General features: G+C 39.7%; 2 pseudogenes; both read left to right on the top strand.

The window, feature by feature from the left end:
* Positions 1–727: 727 nt before the first annotated feature.
* Positions 728–1,582, top strand: LOC149242164 (cytochrome P450 85A1 pseudogene; annotated as a pseudogene).
* Positions 1,583–5,634: 4,052 nt separating this feature from the next.
* Positions 5,635–6,489, top strand: LOC149242163 (cytochrome P450 85A1 pseudogene; annotated as a pseudogene).
* The last annotated feature ends 9,270 nt before the right edge of the window (positions 6,490–15,759 follow it).

Raw genomic sequence — 15,759 nt, 5'->3', positions numbered from 1 at the left:
TCTGTATTTAGACAAGCAGTAGAGACAGTGATTTCATGATCAGTATTTCATCTTTTGCTTGATTGAATTAGCTGCATATTTACACTTTTGTTTAAGTACTAATTCCATCAATAACATGTTTTAAGATCTTTTGAAATGCTAAGTTTTGGAAGTTACCATTAGGGACATAGACTTTGTCTTGAAATCTACATCCATACTTGACCTTTAAAAGTATTCATAAGACCTTGGAATAGGATTTCAATTTGCATTAGATACTTTAGGAGATCGACAAGAACAAAACCCGAAAACAAAATAACATCTATAAAACAACGAAGTAAGAAAAAGGTTAACTAAGCACATGTTATCACTCAAGGAAAATATTTTAAATTCTGAACATCAATTTTTTTTTTGTTATAAAGGTTTGGTGTTAGTCCCTTTGTAGGTTCCTGCCGATGAAAGTCACGTTTTTCTTCTCTATCAGGATTAGGCTTTTAGGCTTATCTTTCTCAAGACATGGACAAAATTGATATTTATGGGACAAATGGCACTCCTTACATATGATAGCTGGCGAATAAAGTTCGAGCAGGTCAAAGCAGATGGGTTTTCTTGCTTACGTGGATTATGGGTGCTTCGCCAAATTCTGTTATCAATATTCATGAAGCTTTTGATAGCACTCTGTGTGCCATATGTCATTGCCCATGATTATAACGCAAATTGAATAACAACAGTTATCCTGACAACACATAGCATGAATGTTCTCAGATATGGTCAACAATTTATCAAAAACAGAAAGGCCAGATATCGAGATTTGTTCAAGACTCACATTCTAGGATGCCCGACGGTGATACCGACGGATCCATCTCTCAACAGATATATCTTATTGAATGAAGGCTGAGGACTAATTCCTGGATACCCACAGTCTATGCTTGAATTATTGGGAAAATGGAACATTGCTGTTGTTCAAAGCGATCTTCATAAAACCATGAGAGGAGCCATGCTCGTATTGATCAATCCCTCCATGATCAAAGGCCACCTGCTTTCTAATATCAACGAGTTCATGGACATACATCTGCAACATTGGAATGACCGCGCAATCAATCTGCGGGACAAAACTAAAGAGATGGTTTTGCTTTTGTCTTTACAGTGGGTAATGAGTATCAAGTCTGGTCCGAAGGCAGAGACATTTTTGTCAGAATTCTGTAAACTCGTGGAAGGAACCATTTCCATGCCTATAAATCTTCCTGGTACCAGCTACAAACGTGGTTTCTAGGGAAGGGAAAATATCTTGAGAATGTTGATAGAAGTGCTCAAGGAAAGGAGGGCTTCCATGGACACTTATAATGATATGATTGCAATGCTTCTCAATGACAAAGAAGAAGAAGCAGATGGCGCATCTGCTAATTGCAAGCTCACAGATGAACAGATCTTCGATTTACTAATATCTATTATCAATGCTGGCTACGAAACAGTTTCCACCACAACCATGATGGCTGTCAAGTATCTCCATGACAGTCCCGAGGCTCTCCGAGAGTTTAGAGAAGAACACCTAGCAATTCAGAACGGAGGAAAAAATACCAGAAGCAGGGGAAGTCTGGTTCTCTAAGTTGCATTGTGTGTGGCAGGTATTCAAAGGATTTTGTTGATACTCACAGCCTTGTTATGCATGCGTATTATTCTCAAGAGGCTGTTACCAACATATCGGACATGTAATTGCAGAGATGAATGCATCTTATAGACCTTTAAAAGAACATTCAGGAAGGGGATCAGTTAATTTGCCCAGAAGCTGTAGCCATTTAAGTAATAAATCTCAGCGTTATTTTTTGCACAGTTTAGAGTCTGACTTGACATATGACCCAGTTTTCCACCCAGGATGTGAAGGAGAAGAACATGTCATGCAAAACTGTTCAAATTTAGAAAACATTTCTATAGAAGCATTGCAGTCTTCGAGCTATGATGTTGCTAAACATGGAGGTCAATCCAAAAACGCTGTAGGCCTTTCCGTTGGCAGCGCTGTGAGAGATACAAAGCCCGAAAAAGAGTCTGCAAAGTGAAAGATGGCACACTAAAAGATTCTTTATCAAGTCAGCAGCTTCTGTCACCATCTGATTGTCACACTCCAATGGCAAATGATAGATATTTAAAGCGGATTGATGGAGCATTTCAATACGTTTCTCAAAATGATTCAATGGAAATACTCAATGTTGCAAGAGAATTTTCAGATAAAATACTAGTTTATGACCAGATGTTTTCTTTGGAGTCCAATTTGTAGTCATTAAATGGAAAAGAAGACAGTGGACAAAAGGTAGACATGTTTCAACATGTTAAATGGAATGGATTGTCAAGCTCAAAAGATAACCTTATTTGCCAATATGGAATTGAGAACGTTGATAGTGTATTAATATCAATATCCAAAAAAAACAAACACGGTGCCCGTGCAAAAATCAGTGTTGTTCCAAGTTCATCATTAACACCACTAATCCTGTGGCTTTTGAAAAAAGTGCCAATCATAAGAAGGAAAGCACACAGGTATATAATAGAAGAAAGGTTTCCAGTTTGAGAGTGAATGGTCTCATGCCAAGGATGACTGTCAGTTAAAAGCCTATAGTCATTGCATTCAGATGGATAGGAAAATGCCCCTTGCAGAATATATTGGCTTTGGTTTGAATTTGTCTAACTCTTCAAGAAACTGGACTGGAATGAATGGTTATGAATGAGTTTGCAGGGATGACAAAAAAAAAGATCATACATCTCTGATTATTGGATCCCAGAAATGAAGATGAATAATGATCAAGGGAGTAAGGTGCTTAAGCCATGAACAGTGGTGATCATTTAGCTATGAAAGGAAGACTGTGTTTTTGAAATTACACAGCAGTTTCGTAGCGCGCTACGAAACTGCTGTAGCTGCATGTTACAATTGAGTTGATCAATTATGATTGACAAACTAGCAAATCTTTTAAAAAGGCTTACAGCACATCAAGGACGTGGCAGTCTGCTCCAATTTGGGTAATTAAAGGATAAAGGACATGCTTCTTTGGATTCGAATATTTTAAGGAAACCAAAAGCATAGTACCGGGGCAGTTTCTTGTTTCTCAGCAGAGGTAAAAGGATACGACATTAAAGGCCAGCAAGCAGCTACAGACACCTATCACAGCCAAACTAAAAGAGACCACTTGTCAGGGAATAAATCTTTATTGTAATAAATGCTATGTTCAGCATGATGTAGAATTAGAATCCTAGTTGTTTTAGGTTTCTAAAGTTGTTAATTAGTAGTCAGTTGTACTTATTAGTTAGTTAAAGGGTTAATAGGTGTCATTAGAGGTAGACTTCGACTTCCCCTCATGCTTGAGGAGGAATCTCAGTCATGTAGAAGAAGGCTATATATAGAAGAAAATGAATGTAATCAAGGTTGGAAATTTTATGGAAAAGCTTGTATTTGGCCTATGTAAGACTCATTTTCAGTAATGCATGCTTGACTTTACTTCTCAGGATTCATGAAGGATTTTTTATGTTCAGAATATGTGATGTTGTCCTTTTCTGAATTATTACAGTGGTATGGATGTATAATCACTCAGAATTCACTGAATGTGCTCTGACTTCCAGTATACATTTATGAACTGTGTGGTCCCATATGAGTTTATGTTCTGAATGTTTAAATGCTGAATGCCCTGACTTCCATGTAAGGTTGAGTTCATTGTTATATTGAGGTGTTGTTGACTCCATAAACCCAATGGATGTTTACTGATCATGTTCAACCATTCATATTTTTCACTTGTTTCATAGAGTTAGCCATCTAATCTTTATCAAAATCATTAACCTTTGAGAGAGCCCTCTCAGGTTGAGGAGGCTAAGCCTCAGCCAAAAGTTGGTTTGAAAGAGTTACATAAGGTCTTCCTGATCAGCAGCCTATCAGGGGCATGATTTTGTGATAACATTTTGGTGCATTTGCCAAGAGCCTGAAGATTAATCATTCCCGAAATCAAGAGGCTGAACTTCTGAAGGTAACAGGAGCTCAGAAGACTTTTTGAGGCTGCAAATCTACCTTGGCGACTCCATTGTTGAAGAATTCGAAATTCATACATTCATGGTGATTCCACTGGAGTTATGAAGGACCCAGATGCTACCATTCTTATTTCAAGGTATGCATGCATAAATTTTTCAGGAATTCATGGTTTCCCAAATCATTTTCCCAAGGATGCATATTTTCTAAGGAATGGTCCAAAATTCAATGGAGAAGATTTGAGTTTAACTTTGAAGCATATATCAGATTTCTATGATTTTACTGAGCTTCTTAGAGTTAAACATGAGGATGTTTGCATTATGTTGTTCTATGATTCACTTCAAGGGAAATGTAAATGGTGGATTGAAAGTTTTCCTACCAAATCCATTAAGTCATTTGAAGACTTTTGGCTTATGTTTTTGGAGGAATGGATAGATATATCAGATGTGGTGGAAAACTCTCCTTCAATTCAAGGTTTCAAACAATGGAATAATGATCATAATAATGGAGAAACAAATGAAAAATTTTCTTTGTCCTTGTCCTCGTATCTAAAATCATTTGACTGTAAGGCAGAGGATAAGATGAAATTTTTGGATGAAGTTGCTGAGGACATTGAGAAAGACATTGAAGGTTTAGAAGGTCAAATTCAGGCATATAGTTTTCATAATCATGATCATTATTTTCAGAAGCTTTCTATGGTAGAACACAAGGAGAGAGTGTTGCTTCCTTTCTCTTTCACGACTGAGGAACTGTACACTGTTGTTGAAGATCAGTTTGCACAACGAGAAAGTTACAAGAATCATCAAGCTGATCATGTATTCTGGGATCCTATAGCCAAATATATGGAAGAGTTTTACTTTTCAGTGTTTCAATTTTTCTATGAAGATCAGAGGCAATTTCAGTGGCACTGGTCATCACAATATCATTGTGGCTCTGAACTCCGATGCAGTCAAAAAACTCAAATATCAGATAAGAAAAATGATTGGCTACATTGGAAATTTCACATTGATTGAGCTGAAAGAAGTTTGAGTTGATAGGGTAGGTAGGTAGGAAAATGCAGATAAGCTCAAGGTTGACTGAGCACTTTTTTAGTAGATGTAGATTTCTTTCTCCTACAGTGATCATCAAGCTTAAGCCTGAGGTGAAGGCCCAAGATGCTGGAAAGGGATGTTTGTCAAGAAAATTTCCGTTTGTAATAAAAAAGATAAAGCACTGGACCTGCATGTTCTTAGTGTACCGCAGGAGCACACTATCCCAAGTGGAGCCACCTGTTATCACTCAAGGAAAATATTTTAAATTCTGAACATCAATTTTTTTTTTGTTATAAAGGTTTGGTGTTAGTCCCTTTGCAGGTTCCTGCGGATGAAAGTCACGTTTTTCTTCTCTATCAGGATTAGGCTTTTAGGCTTATCTTTCTCAAGATATGGACAAAATTGATATTGCTGGGTCAAATGGCACTCCTTACATATGACAGCTGACGAATAAAGTTCGAGCAGGTCAAAGCAGATGGGTTTTCTTGCTTACGTGGATTATGGGTGCTTCGCCAAATTCTGTTATCAATATTCATGAAGCTTTTGACAGCACTCTGTGTGCCATATGTCATTGCCCATGATTATAACGCAAATTGAATAACAACAGTTATCCTGACAACACATAGCATGAATGTTCTCAGATATGGTCAACAATTTATCAAAAACAGAAAGGCCAGATATCGAGATTTGTTCAAGACTCACATTCTAGGATGCCCGACGGTGATATCGACGGATCCAGCTCTCAACAGATATATCTTATTGAATGAAGGCCGAGGACTAATTCCTGGATACCCGCAGTCTATGCTTGACTTATTGGGAAAATGGAACATTGCTGCTGTTCAAAGCGATCTTCATAAAACCATGAGAGGAGCCATGCTCGCATTGATCAATCCCTCCATGATCAAAGGCCACCTGCTTTCTGATATCAACGAGTTCATGGACATACATCTGCAACATTGGAATGACCGCGTAATCAATCTGCAGGACAAAACTAAAGAGATGGTTTTGCTTTTGTCTTTACAGCGGGTAATGAGTATCAAGTCTGGTCCGAAGGCAGAGGCATTTTTGTCAGAATTCTGTAAACTCGTGGAAGGAACCATTTCCATGCCTATAAATCTTCCTGGTACCAGCTACAAACGTGGTTTCCAGGCAAGGGAAAATATCCTGAGAATGTTGAGAGAAGTGCTCAAGGAAAGGAGGGCTTCCATGGACACTTATAATGATATGATTGCAATGCTTCTCAATGACAAAGAAGAAGAAGCAGATGGCGCATCTGCTAATTGCAAGCTCAAAAATGAATAGATCTTCGATTTACTAATATCTGTTATCAACGCTGGCTACGAAACAGTTTCCACCACAACCATGATGGCTGTCAAGTATCTCCATGACAGTCCCGAGGCTCTCTGAGATTTTAGAGAAGAACACCTAGCAATTCAGAACGGAGGAAAAAATACCAGAAGCAGGGGAAGTCTGGTTCTCTAAGTTGCATTGTGTGTGGCAGGTATTCAAAGGATTTTGTTGATACTCACAGCCTTGTTATGCATGCGTATTATTCTCAAGAGGCTGTTACCAACATATCGGACATGTAATTGCAGAGATGAATGCATCTTATAGACCTTTAAAAGAACATTCAGGAAGGGGATCAGTTAATCTGCCCAGAAGCTGTAGCCATTTAAGTAATAAATCTCAGCGTTATTTTTTGCCCAGTTTAGAGTCTGACTTGACATATGACCCAGTTTTCCACCCAGGATGTGAAGGAGAAGAACATGTCATGCAAAACTGTTCAAATTTAGAAAACATTTCTATAGAAGCATTGCAGTCTTCGAGCTATGATGTTGCTAAACATGGAGGTCAATCCAAAAACGTTGTAGGCCTTTCCGTTGGCAGCGCTGTGAGAGATACAAAGCCCGAAAAAGAGTCTGCAAAGTGAAAGATGGCACACTGAAAGATTCTTTATCAAGTCAGCAGCTTCTGTCACCATCTGATTGTCACACTCCAATGGGAAATGACAGATATTTAAAGCGGATTGATGGAGCATTTCAATACGTTTCTCCAAATGATTCAATGGAAAAGCTCAATGTTGCAAGAGAATTTTCAGATAAAATACTAGTTTATGACCAGATGTTTTCTTTGGAGTCCAATTTGCAGTCATTAAATGGAAAAGAAGACAGTGGACAAAAGGTAGACATGTTTCAACATGTTAAATGGAATGGATTGTCAAGCTCAAAAGATAACCATATGTGCCAATATGGAATTGAGAACGTTGATAGTGTCTGAATATCCATATCCAAAAAAAACAAACACGGTGCCCGTGTAAAAATCAGTTCTGTTCCAAGTTCATCATTAACACCACTAATCCTGTGGCTTTTGAAAAAAGTGCCAATCATAAGAAGGAAAGCACACAGGTATATAATAGAAGAAAGGTTTCCAGTTTGAGAGTGAATGGTCTCATGCCAAGGATGATTGTCAGTTAAAAGCCTATAGTCATTGCATTCAGATGGATAGGAAAATGCCCCTTGCAGAATATATTGGCTTTGGTTTGAATTTGTCTAACTCTTCAAGAAACTGGACTGGCATGAATGGTTATGAATGAGTTTGCAGGGATGACAAAAAAAAGACCATACATCTCTGATTATTGGATCCCAGAAATGAAGATGAATAATGATCAAGGGAGTAAGGTGCTTAAGCCATGAACAGTGGCGATCATTTAGCTATGAAAGGAAGACTGTGTTTTTGAAATTACACAGCAGTTTCGTAGCGCGCTACGAAACTGCTGTAGCTGCATGTTACAATTGAGTTGATCAATTATGATTGACAAAGCAACAAATCTTTTGGAAAGGCTTACAGCACATCAAGGACGTGGTAGTCTGCTCCAATTTGGGTAATTAAAGGATAAAGGACATGCTTCTTTGGATTCAAATATTTTAAGGAAACCAAAAGCATAGTACCAGGGCAGTTTCCTGTTTCTCAGCAGAGGTAAAAGGATACGACATTAAAGGCCAGCAAGTAGCTACAGACACCTATCACAGCCAGACTAAAAGAGACCACTTGTCAGGGAATAAATCTTGATCGTAATAAATGCTATGTTCAGCATGATGTAGAATTAGAATCCTAGTTGTTTTAGGTTTCTAAAGTTGTCAATTAGTAGTCAGTTGTATTTATTAGTTAGATAAAGGGTTAATAGGTATCATTAGAAGTAGACTTCGACTTCCCCTCATGCTTGAGGAGGAATCTCAGTCAGGTAGAAGAAGGCTATATATAGAAGAAAATGAATGTAATCAAGGTTGGAAATTTTATGGAAAAGCTTGTATTTGGCCTATGTAAGACTCATTTTCAGTAATGCATGCTTGACTTTACTTCTCAGGATTCATGAAGGATTTTTTATGTTCAGAATATGTGATGTTGTCCTTTTCTGAATTATTACAGTGGTATGGATGTATAATCACTCAGAATTCACTGAATGTGCTCTAACTTCCTGTATACATTTATGAACTGTGTGGTCCCATATGAGTTTATGTTCTGAATGTTTAAATGTTGAATGCCCTAACTTCCATGTAAGGTTGAGTTCATTGTTATATTGAGGTGTTGTTGACTCCATAAGCCCAATGGATGTTTACTGATCATGTTCAACCATTCATATTTTTCACTTGTTTCATAGAGTTAGCCATCTAATCTTTATCAAAATCATTAACCTTTGAGAGATCCCTCTCAGGTTGAGGAGGCTAGGCCTCAGCCAAAAGTTGGTTTGAAAGAGTTACATAAGGTCTTCCTGATCAAAAGCCTATCAGGGGCATGATTTTGTGATAACAGCACACATGGTGCACCACACTTCATCATTTTACGATACCCAAATTGATAATTTATGTAGAGGAATTTGAGACATTAAATTGACTAGACACAAGTCACGGGTTCAAATCTCCTCGACTGTTTTCCTGCCTCTACTGCGCAATCCAAGTAGAGAATAGATCAGATCCAAGTTTGAATTTCTTTGGCTTGTACTGCGCAATCCTCATTGGAAATCTCAGTCAATGATTGTGCAAATCTCATGCACCACGATAGTCACAACTGATAGTAGTCTCACCCTTTCACACACCTCTAACAGTTGTCTCCACTGAACTGTCCATGCACTGAGTTAACTGATGTATTCTTTAGTTGATTTATGAGTTAATAATTAGTTAATTAATTAATATTTAATTCACATCACTCATCACTAGTGTATATTGCAGTTCGACTAAATACAACTAGTTAAACTAAGTTAAACTGAACACAACTCCATCAACTCCTGAATCAACTCCACCAAATTCAGTCACTTGAGTTATAACTGAAGTCCATCATGCAATAGCTCAACTAACCCATAGGAAAAGCGTATTTCCTTCTGGCAGTTGCATGTGCCACATTCGTAGCTCGAACTATAGTGCTTTAAGAGGATAAGATAATGTTTATACTCCAAATATTATTAAGAGGTAATAATATTTCATTGTTCTATTTGTTGACTGGCAGTCTAAAAATAAACTCCGCCCATATGCCTAAAAATAGAGGTCCATCTGTTTTTACCAACATGACCAATCATCCATAAATAACATCCTACAACTCATAGACCATGATCCATATGTCTAAAAATAGACATAGTCTAAAAATAGACTTTGCACCAAAAATAGCCTACGAGCCCACTTAGTGAAGGCAACTTCCTTTCACTAAGCTCCATCATCTTGTTGCATTTTCAACACTCCCTCTCAATAAGATATGGATGATCTGCAACCCCTATCCTACCTCTATGGTATTCAAATTTTCTCCTGGTGAGCACCTACGTCAAGATATCAGCATCCTGATCCTCCATGGGAATGTATGAAAGTAACATGATTCTCCGCTGCACACAATCTCTGACATGATGGTACCTGATGTCGATGTGCTTGGATCTATCATGAAATACTGGATTAGCCGAGAGTTTAATGCAACTCTGGTTATCACAATAAGTCATAGTAGGCTCCAAGTGTGACCCGAACAACCCGACCAGGATCTTCCTCATCCATATAGCCTCGCATGCAGCCAAACTTGCTGCCATATACTCACCCTATGCTGAAATGAGTGCCACGGATCTCTGCTTCCTGCTATACCAAGAAACTGTTGTCGACCCGATAATGAAGATCCCTCTAGATGTGCTCTTTCTATCCATTGGGCTCCCTGCCCAATCTGCATCTATGAAGCCACAGAGCTTCACCTGATCCTCCTGTCTGTACCACAATCCATATCTCAATGTTCCTATGAGATAACACAATACATGCTTGTTTGCCTTCCAGAAGAGCTTGGTTGGCTTAACCATAGCTTGTGAAAGTTGGTTAATAGCATAACATATATTGGGTCATGTATTGATGAGATACATAAGTGACCCCACCAACTTTCGATAAACAGTGGCATCCACTACCTCCGTTGAAGTAGCATCCTCCTTCCTCTAACCTCCAGGAAGAGGAGTATCAATAGGCTTGCAACCATGCATGTTGAACTTCTCCAGTATCTCCCAGGCATACTTACCTAGAGAAACAAACAGTCCATCACTGCACTACCAAATTTCCAATCCTAGGAGAAAATGAAGGAGGCCCAAGTCCTTCATCTCAAACTCTCTAGCAAGATCCTCCTTGCATAAAAGTATCAACAGCTCATCTCCCATCAAAATCAAATCATCTACATAAAGTACAATGATCAACAACTTACTCTCCACCACAATCTGGTATAGGTTAGGATCCGCGTCACTCTTGGAGAATCCAAGTCCAGTGAAATAACTGTCTATCTGTGTGTACCAAGCACGAGGTGCTTGTTTCAACCCATACAATGCTCTCTTGAGCCTGGACACATGCAACTCACTGCTGAAGATCTTGAAACCTTCGGGCTACTCTATGTACACCTCCTCCTCAATGACTCCATTGAGGAACACAGCCTTCACATCCATCTGATGGATGTGCCACCCTATCTGCGCTGAGAGAGCAAGAATCGTCAATATGGAAGAATACCTTGCGACAGGTGCAAAGGTCTCCTCATAATCGATCCCCTCTATCTGTGAAAAGCCTCGGGGAACAAATCTTGCCTTGTACTTCTCCACACTCCCGTCAGTTGCATGCTTCACTTTGTAGATCCATCATGAACACACCACTAATTTCCCCTCCAGTGTTGGGACAATCTCCCATGCACTATTTCTGACAATCGAATCATACTCTTCCACCATGGCATCTACCCATGTGGGATCCTCCACAGCTTCCTCGAAAGAGGAGGGCTCTGTCACGACACATTTGCTCACAAGAGCCATGTATCTAGTGTACCGATTAGGTGATTGTCTCTGTCTATGCTGTGCTGTAGGTGGTCCTACAACCTTCTCTGCATCTTGAGCCAGTCGCTCAGCTTCTGTAGTGCGCTTTCACCCTCTGATGGTTGGCACTGCATGAGTGGTCTCTTCCACTCCATGAACTTCATCTTGTGGCTGATCCACATCCTGAAGCTCATCCTTAGGAACTAATAGCTCCTCATTTGCATGCAAGTGTGGCTCCCTCTCAAGCGAACACTTCATGGCTTTCTCCTCCTGAAATTTGATATCCTGTCGCACAACAGTCTTGCGACTGTCTGGAAAATACACACGATAGTTGTGGGGCATATCAGTGTACCCCACAAATATCCCAACCTCTGCGGTCGGCTCTAGCTTCTTCCTGGCATCCTTCATCACATGCATGTAAACAGGAGAGACAAAAATCCTCAAATGGGAAATATCAGGCCTCTTACTAGAATAAGCCTCCTCGGGTGCACTCATGCCAAGTATCTTGTGAGGACAACAGTTCTCAACATATACTGCAGTATTGCATGCCTTTGGCCACAAGTGAAGGGCTAGGCCCTGATCATGCAACATTGCCCATGCAACACCCACGATTGTTCTATTCTTCCACTCAGCAACCCCGTTCTGTTGTGGGTTATGGGGAGCTATGATCTCTCTTCGAATCCCTTCTGCACTGCAGAAATCCTTGAACTCACCATAGATGAATTCACCACCATTGTCACCCCTAATAGCCTTCATCTTCTTCCCTAATTCCTTCTCGACTAGTGCTTTGAACTCATAGAACTTTCAGTATGTCTCGCTCTTCTTCTGCATGAAGAAGATCTAGCACTTTTGAGAGAAATCATCAAAAAAGATTACATAGTACTTGTGTTTTGGCATCGAAGCTACTGAGAAAGGTCCACACACGTCTGTGTGAATTATCTCAAGGATCGTCGTGGCATGACTATCCTTCTCCTGAAAGGTGGCTTTCACAAATTTTCCCAAAGTACACCCCTTGCGTTGATCTGACTGCGCAAGAGTGCCTTTAGGAAGCCCAGTAGAAATCTGTTGCAGTATCTTCAAGGCTCCATGGTGAAGGTGGCCCAATCTCCGGCGCCATAGCTCGCCATCATCCCAGCTCACCAATCGTTCTACCTTGCATGTCATTGCTGCGCAGCCATCTAAATGCAATTGATAAAGGTTCTTGACTCGAACCCCTATCTTCCGGGTTTCTCCAGTTGTCTTACTGCACAGGAAAGCCTTTCCCTCACTGAAGACAACATCATATCCCTTGTCTTGCAACATCACCACAAAGATAAGATTCTTCTTCAATCTTGGAACATGCATCACTTCCTTCAATACGAAGGGTTTACCATACTCCCTCTCAAAGGAAATTGTACTGATAATGGTCACACTGTATCTACCATCATCGCCCATCTCGATGTGCACTCCAAGATCTTTCTCATCCAGATCAGAAAACAAATCTCGATCTCCTGTCATGTGAAAAGACGCACCACTATCCAAGAACCATACCGATCCCATCACACTTTATACCAAGCATGTGATCAGTGAAAAATCCAGCTCAAACTATGAGGCTAAGGCCTCTCCTACTACAGATCCAGCAGCTTGCTCTTTTTTCTTCTTTTGCGGACAATTTGTGGCATAATGTCTGTGTTGGTGACAGTGAAAGCACTTCACCTTGGACATGTCCTGCTTCTTGCCTTTCACACTAGAATGAGAAGCTTTCTTGTTCTTCCCCTTCTTTTCTTTGGTAGTCAAAGCACAATTTTCTTCATCAAATGCCTTTGATGAAGATCCATCCCTGGTATTCTGCCTGATCTCCTCTTACACAAGATCAAACCAAAGTCTCTCCCATCCTGGCAATTTTTCTCGAACATTGACAGAGTCCTGATAGAAATGCCGAATCTTCGAAAGACCAAGTAGAGCCAAGCTCACCAAGTCCTCATCATCGACAGTCACCCCCACACTTCCGAGCTCATCCTAGCATTGAGTGAACTTCGTGAGATACTTGGGCATACTGTCTCCTTTCTCACACTTAATGTTTCTGAGTTTATCCTTGAGTGCCAACTTCCTCTGGTCACTCTTGCTTTGGAATAAATCTGTCAACGCTTTCCACATCAAGTATGGAGAAGCATTTCCATGCAGGCTGGATAAAATGTGATCCTTCATGCCCTCCAACAGATTCCTTCGACACTTTGTTGTCTTCTTTTGCTAAGCCTCAACTTGAGCAGCATCAGTAGGCTTTGGGACCTCAACATCTATGAACTCCTTCAACCCATTGTCATATAACACCACCTCCATCTTGTCTTTCCATGTAATATAATTCGAGCTGCCTTCAAAGGCATACTCCAATCGCAATCCGTTGAAAGACATTTCAACTTCGACACCAAGAAAACACTGTTGCAAATTTGAATTCCGCCAGCTTAAAACTCAACCACTTCTGATCTAAAATTCGTGAGAACAAAGTACTTCTCATACAAAGATTGACTGTATGGGAATTTACCGAATATCTCACCTTCCAAAAGAAGGATGAATCCAGAGGCTACCTAGCCCGATTACAGACTCTGCCTGAAGAAATAAAATGTAATCACTTTCTGAATAATAGATCTGATGATCAACTTTGCTCTGATACCATGTAGAAATTTGAATAATATAACACTTATTCACAGAGATTATCCTGAATATACACTATTTGCGGAGTGCATGCATAATACATAAACTCCTCTACCATTGATCATCAATTTGCGGAATTAAAAGAACAATTGCATGCGCACATTGAAACAACAATCGCACATATCAATACTGTATGTAATGGGAAAGCATACAGCTGAAAACCCCCAACTATCTATATATTATAATGATAGAGAAAATGTAACAATACATAGTACAATACTCCTCACAAGTACTCAGTACTATCTCCACATGCTACACACAAACTAGCTCAGACCTGAACAAGTCATGGGTTCAAATCTCCTCCACTGTTCTCCTACCTCTACTGTGCAATCCAAGTTGAGAATAGATCAGATCCAAGTTCGAATTCCCTTGGATTGTACTACACAATCCTCATTGGAAATCTCAATCAATGATTGTGCAAATCTCATGCACGGCTATAGTCACAACTGATAGTAGTCTCACCCTTTCACCCACCTCTAACACTTGTCTCCACTGAACTGTCCATGCACTGAGTTAACTAATGTATTCTTTAGTTGATTTATGAGTTAATAATTAGTTAATTAATTAATAATTAATTCACATCACTAGTGTATTTGGCAAACTGAACATAACTCCATCAACTCCTCAATCAACTCCACCAAACTCAATCACTTGAGTTCTAATTGAATTCCATCATGCAATAGCTCAACTAACCCATAGGAAAAGCATATTTCCTTCTGGCAGTTGCATGTGCCACATTCGTAGCTCGAACTGAAGTGCTGCAAGAGGGTAAGATAATGTTTATAGTCCAAATATTATTAAGATCTAATAATATTCGACTGTTCTATTTTTTGACTGGCAGTCTAAAAATAGACTTCGCCCATATGTCTAAAAATAGAGGTCCATCTATTTTTACCAACATGACCAATCATCCATAAATAGCATCATGAAACTCATAGACCATGATCCATATGTCTAAAAATAGACATAGTCTAAAAATAGACTTTGTGCCAAAAATAGCCTGCGGGCCCACTTAGTGAAGGCGACTTCTTTTCCCTAAGCTCCATCATCTTGTTGCATTTTCAACACTTAGGATGATTCCTTGTACATATGGGACAAAAAATTTCCAAGGCCCTCTCAGCTTCCTCTTTCTTCTACTGGATTCGGAAGGTATCGAGTTTCATAGCAATGGTCTGTCTCATCTCACTTTTGAGGTCTTCCATCTGATTAGCAAACTGATGCTTAGAGAAGGTGGTACTAGTTGAGAGTGAATTCCCCCTACCTCATTTCCGAGCTACCCTAGAGTGGTTTCTAAACACAGTCTTTATGTCCTCATAAGGTAGTTGGTAGATGTCTCCTCCAGCTAGTAGATGGAGGGTATCTAGAAGGTCTTCGGGGACTACTCAGAGTAGAACCAGCTTCAGAGATTCAAGTTCAAGCGTGCACCCAGCCCGTTTATAGCTAAGTTGGAACCTTTCCTTGTAGTCTTCTAAAGATTCATCACTTCCCATGGTCATCTGAAAGATCTCTCCCTTTGTTTCCTTTGACCTACGGTAGTCCCGATATTTTTTGTTAAAGGCTTGCTGCATCTGAGCCCAAGTTGTGATACTATTTCTAGGTAGCCCCATGAACTAGCGTAGTGCTACATCCTTGAGGGTAGAGGGAAAGAGTTTCAACTTTTTCTCATCTTCTACATAGTCATAAGTTCGACAAAGGACAACAAACTCAAACAGGAAGGTATCAGGGTCTTCAGTGGTCAATCCATGGAAATGAGGTAAGGCTTA

This window comes from Pinus tabuliformis, chromosome 8, assembly GCF_031772625.1.
Source record: "Pinus tabuliformis cultivar Carrire ecotype Pingquan chromosome 8, CPIR1, whole genome shotgun sequence".
In the NCBI taxonomy this organism is placed as follows: domain Eukaryota; kingdom Viridiplantae; phylum Streptophyta; class Pinopsida; order Pinales; family Pinaceae; genus Pinus; species Pinus tabuliformis.
Note: the sequence above shows the minus strand (reverse complement) of the source record. Positions and strands in the feature narration are given on the sequence as shown.